This window comes from Bison bison, unplaced genomic scaffold (assembly GCF_000754665.1).
Source record: "Bison bison bison isolate TAMUID 2011002044 unplaced genomic scaffold, Bison_UMD1.0 scf7180017864301, whole genome shotgun sequence".
In the NCBI taxonomy this organism is placed as follows: domain Eukaryota; kingdom Metazoa; phylum Chordata; class Mammalia; order Artiodactyla; family Bovidae; genus Bison; species Bison bison.
In genome coordinates, this window is record NW_011494873.1 from 1,273,590 (window position 1) to 1,278,472 (window position 4,883).

The 4,883-nt window shown below is 48.3% G+C and overlaps 1 protein-coding gene across 1 annotated transcript in view; it reads right to left on the reverse strand.

Moving 5' to 3' along the window:
- SH3PXD2B (SH3 and PX domains 2B) overlaps window positions 1-4,883 on the reverse strand; it is a 92,591-nt gene that overhangs the window by 47,627 nt on the left and 40,081 nt on the right. The gene's annotated exons all lie outside the window — the stretch shown is intronic.

A 4,883-nucleotide genomic window follows, 5' to 3' on the forward strand; every position in this document is an offset into this window, starting at 1 on the left:
CCTCCCAAAAAGCACCATTTGGAACCCATGATGTCTTTGCTTAGAAATGCTGGGCAAATCTCCCAATCTCCACTGCAAGCCCTTACTCAGGGCTGAGCATCAGAGACTTGATCAAGGGACTAACGCCACTGAGCGGCTGCCCTCAGAATTCATTACTCCCTAAACAACAGCTAGGTGACGCTGTTTGCTGTGGCCCCAGAGCCACCCCTTGGGCTCTCAGCAACTAACTTCCTTCCTTCCTTCTTTCCTCCCTTCCTTCCTCTTCAAAGTCTGGCTTAAGGACAGGAAGGCATCACTAGGAAAGTATCTGTCGTGTGCCTGACACCATTATCACCCTTCATGAGCAGGATATTGCTTCATCAAGATGTGAGCAAGGTTAGCTGTGCCCACTTTACTGATGAGGAAAGAGAAACTCAGAGATGTCAAGTCACTTGTCCAAGGACAAAGCAGGGAATGGATAGAGAGATAGGAAACTTCCCTTTCCTTCCAGGAAACCTCTGGGAACCAGATAGACACACTCCGCAGGATGCTGGTTAGCTTATCTTAGCTGTTACCTTGTGCTTTTGCGGGGTACAGTCTAGGCTGTGTTTTGTATTTTTAGTGGATGTTCTTATTTGTGGGTGTGCTTGTGTGTGTGCATGCACACCTGTATTCACAAGCTCACACAGCCTTTCCCACAAGTATAGAAATCTCCTGAGGGCAGGTGCTATATTTCTCTTGTATTATTCCTGAGGGAAGAAAGGGAAATGATCATTAAACACTATAGGTTGTGGTCTTTTTCATTTTTTGTTTTTAAATAATTGGAGCAGTAAGATTTCTTCTAGCACTCAAAAGGTTATAGCTGTAGAAAAAAACTTAAGATTCTCAGCACATACCATCAGTTGAAATGAATGCTAATCGATTTAATGAGTAAATATTAAAAGAAACCCCAAACCATAAATCAACTAGAAAAAAATTAAGGGAACTATCTTGTGTCTGAATGGTAACTGCCCTTCTTAGACTGAAAGCAAGTGAAAGAAGTCACAACTAAAAAAACTGGGCACCGGATTTGACTTCGCAAAAATATAAGACTTATGCACATCATAAAATCCAGAAACAAAATATAAATGCACGATAAAAGGTACACATATTTACAACAAATACAGCAAAGCTAATTCCTTACTATATAAATAACAAAATATTCCTTACTATATACAACAGTAAAACCAACAGAAAAACCGAGCAAAGAGATTTTCCCCTTCCAACCATGAGTCAAGAGCTTCTTTTTTTTTTTTTTTAAGAGCTTCTTACTCTTGAACTTTAATGTCAACCAGCTTGCCTCTTTTCTAGCTCAAAAAGTGCCCACCAGCCTGTGAGGCTCCCCAAGGCAAGAACTGGGATTGTTTTCCAGGCTTTCAGTGTGGGTGGCACTTGTGGGAAACATTTAGGAAATTAACTCACTTGAATGGGTTGACCCTGTCTCTGCTGGGTTTCGCCCAGAGATGTGGGGGATGGGAGAGCCATCTGGAAGGCCTGCGAGGAAAGACTCTGGTCCTCCCATAGGAGAACAAGCATCTACACACGGTACCCACTCCTTCCAGGGACGTACTACAACCAAACAGACCAACTAGCTTCTTTCTTAGCATCTCATAAAAGACTGCAGAATCCAAGCATCTTGGCCCCGACAGCTAAGGAGATGTGAAAACTGAGTACCTACTATGTGTCAGGCACTGTGCTAAGCCCTTCACACATACAGCCAAACCTCACAATGACTGTGGGTCCCACATCCGTGGATTCAACCAACCTTGGATTGAAAATGTTTGGAAAAAAATTTCCAGAAAGTTCCAAAAAGCAAAACTTACTTTTGCTGTGTGCCTGGCAACTATTTCCAGAGCATTTATATTGCATCAGGTATCATAAGTAATCTGGAGATGATTTAATGTGTATGAGAGGATGTGTGTGGGTTTCATGCAAACACTGCACCATTTTACATAAGGGACTTGAGCATCCGTGGATTTTGGTATCTGTGGGGGGCCCTGGAACCAATTCCTTTGTCAATAATGACAGTACTATTATTCCCACCTAAGAGGAAACGGATTCACCTGAAAAGTATAAGAACAAAACTCTAACTCCAGGAAACTGGAGAAAATCTATGTTTAGAATTTTCTAATAATACCCAGGGGGCACCATCATGATTTCAGCCCCCAAACTCCAGAAAACCAGCACTGATCATGTCCTAATCTCCCCATTGTTATTTCTGTTCAGTCTCCCGGTAACCCCATAATGTGGGTGGGGCAGGGGAGGCGGTCTCATTTCACAGATGAAGTCAGTGGGGTGGGAGGGGAGGAGAGGGGGTCAGTTCTGCCCGGGGGGAACAGCTGGCTGCCTGGCCAGCAGACCAGAAGTGCCCTGTGGGCACAGACTGCATCTGCCACGTCATCTCCATGTCCCCGTGCCCAGCCCTTGGGCCTGGCAGGGGGCAGGACCTCGATGCCTATTTCCTGATGGATGAACAATGCTGGCACTCCTAACTGGGAACACCACTGGCTTTAGACCTCCCAGTCCTGTGCTCCTTCTGCCAGCCCGAGCCAGCCAGTAAGTGGGGAAGGTCACGCCATGGCACCAGCCTCTCTTGACACCCCGGGCCCTCTAGGGGGCTGGCTTCCACCCCGCGTGCCGCAGCGTCCTTCCTTCCTGCACAGAAGTGGCCAGACTCTTCTCCAGCACAGCAGGCTGCCCCAGGCCTGGCCCTCGCCCATCTCTGCAGATGAGCTGGGGTGAGGCCTGTTCAGAGGCTGAGGATGCACACACCATTCTCGCCAAGCAGGAGGCTGAGGACATGCGAGTGTTAACACTCACAAAGGGCGCCTGGGTGGCGGTTCTTAACTTCAGGTCCCTGAATGGGATCTGACAGAACTGAGGACCTCCAGAAACTGGGGCATTTTTTTTTTTTTTGAGAAGGAAGAAAGCATTTATTGGGTTCTCTAAATGTTCTGTGATCCTCCTCAAAGTTAAAATCCCTGGGATGCTGAGATGAGGCAGAAGAAAATCTGGATGTTATGGAATCCAGTGGCCCAGGGAAGCCACACCCAGGTCAGATCTGCCCCTCAGGGGCTGGCATTTTGCCCTTCCTCCCGTGGGTGCCGAGTCTGGTTTGTAGAGTGCTGGCCAAGCACTTCTCTCTGCATCTTGTCATTGGACTCTTGAGCAAAGCTGCAAGGGAGGTGCAATCAGATCCACCCCATGAGACAGGAGATGGGAGCAGGCGTGAGCAGCAGCCTGCCCAGAGCCACTCGGCTTAACAGTGGCCCAGCAATCCTCCTGGTGAGGGCCTACCGAGGGGCATCCTGGACAACTCTGGGATATAAACAGCTATGGCTGGGCACCCAGAGAGGAAAAAATACCATGGGCCACCACTTTTTGAGCTCTTGGCAGGTTCCTGGAATTTCTACTTGTGGTAGCCCACTCCATCATCACTATAACCATAAGATACATTGCTATTTCCATTTCACAGGGATGGAAATCAAGGCCAAAGGCTACACAGCCCATGTGTGGTAGAGGCGAGATTTGAACCTGGATGTACCTGATTGCAAATCCAGACTCTTTCTCTTTAGTCTGGTTGTCCCTTTGGTGGAAGGAACACACAGAGCTTACGTTCAGACTCAGGGAGACCTGGGGAAGAGTCACCTCACCTCTCCCAAACTGTGTGACCTCGGGCAAGTGTCTCTCATTACTGTGAACCTCAACTTCCTCACCTGTAAAATAGAATGACAACTCCTCCCTGGCAGTTCTGTGAGACAATGAAGTAGGAACCGAACACGCTATGCTCCATATCCTTTGATTCACATCCCCACCCCACCCCACCCCGCCCCCCGCCCAGAAATGAGACTCAAAGCCACGGGCTACAAGCCTGAACTTGACAGTTTAACTCGACTGCCTGGAGCACTGCAAACAAAGATCCCTTGAGAATATTTCACCATGTCTTGTTCTGTCCATAAAAGCTGGGGAATGTTGACCAGGCACAAATGATGAAGACACCAGGAACGGAAATATCAGCCAGGATGGGCTGCAGGCCCAAGAACAGATTTATACTTATTCTGCATCTTTCCAAAAAAATCCACGGGTTGGCAAGGCATTCCCTTGTGATGTTCTGGTTCAAAAGATTTACTGGGGTCCCTTATGAAATCGCCCCCACACTTCTGTAGGCTGTCTCTGAGAAGGTATATTCGCTTATGCTGGGCTTGTCACAGGAAACGATATTTATTCCGGAAAGTTAAGTTTATCAGCCGTGGATAGATAAGCCATTAGTCCTGAGCGAGCAGCTCACTTTGGGTGACCTCCAAACCTGATTCTGCGTGTCGCTCTGTGAGTGTGTATAAATGGCTTGATTCTACTTGTTAGAACTCTTTGCTGCTTTCACCGTACAGGACTATTGAAAAACTAAGCTTTATGTCTTCACCAGATTCACTTCCAGAAGGCAATGTGGGTCTTTCGAGCCCCACCTAATACCGAACCCACGAGAGCCTGGGTCGCCGCTGCTGCTCTGGGCAGTGAGTTCTGCTCAGAGCTAAGAGGAACATTCGCACTCCTCCCAAAACTGTGCCTGGCTGGCACTTCTCAGCTCTTCCTGCCAGGGTCCCAGTGGACCCCCAAGCCTGCCAGCTCTTGCTCCTAGGACCCAGGAGAGCCCAGCACCTGTGATCTGTGTCCTCCACTCCCTCTACTGTGACTTCTCCATTAGACAGATCCCTTCTTTCTGCAAACAGGCAGGAGGCCTCTTCCCCCAAAAGGGCTTTTTTTAAAAAGCACCATGCGTAAGTCAGCGTTTCCTGCGGGTGCCAGCCACTGCTGGCACGAGAAGGCCGGCAGGCAGGGCGTGTTGGGTTCTATGCGATGCGCACTGC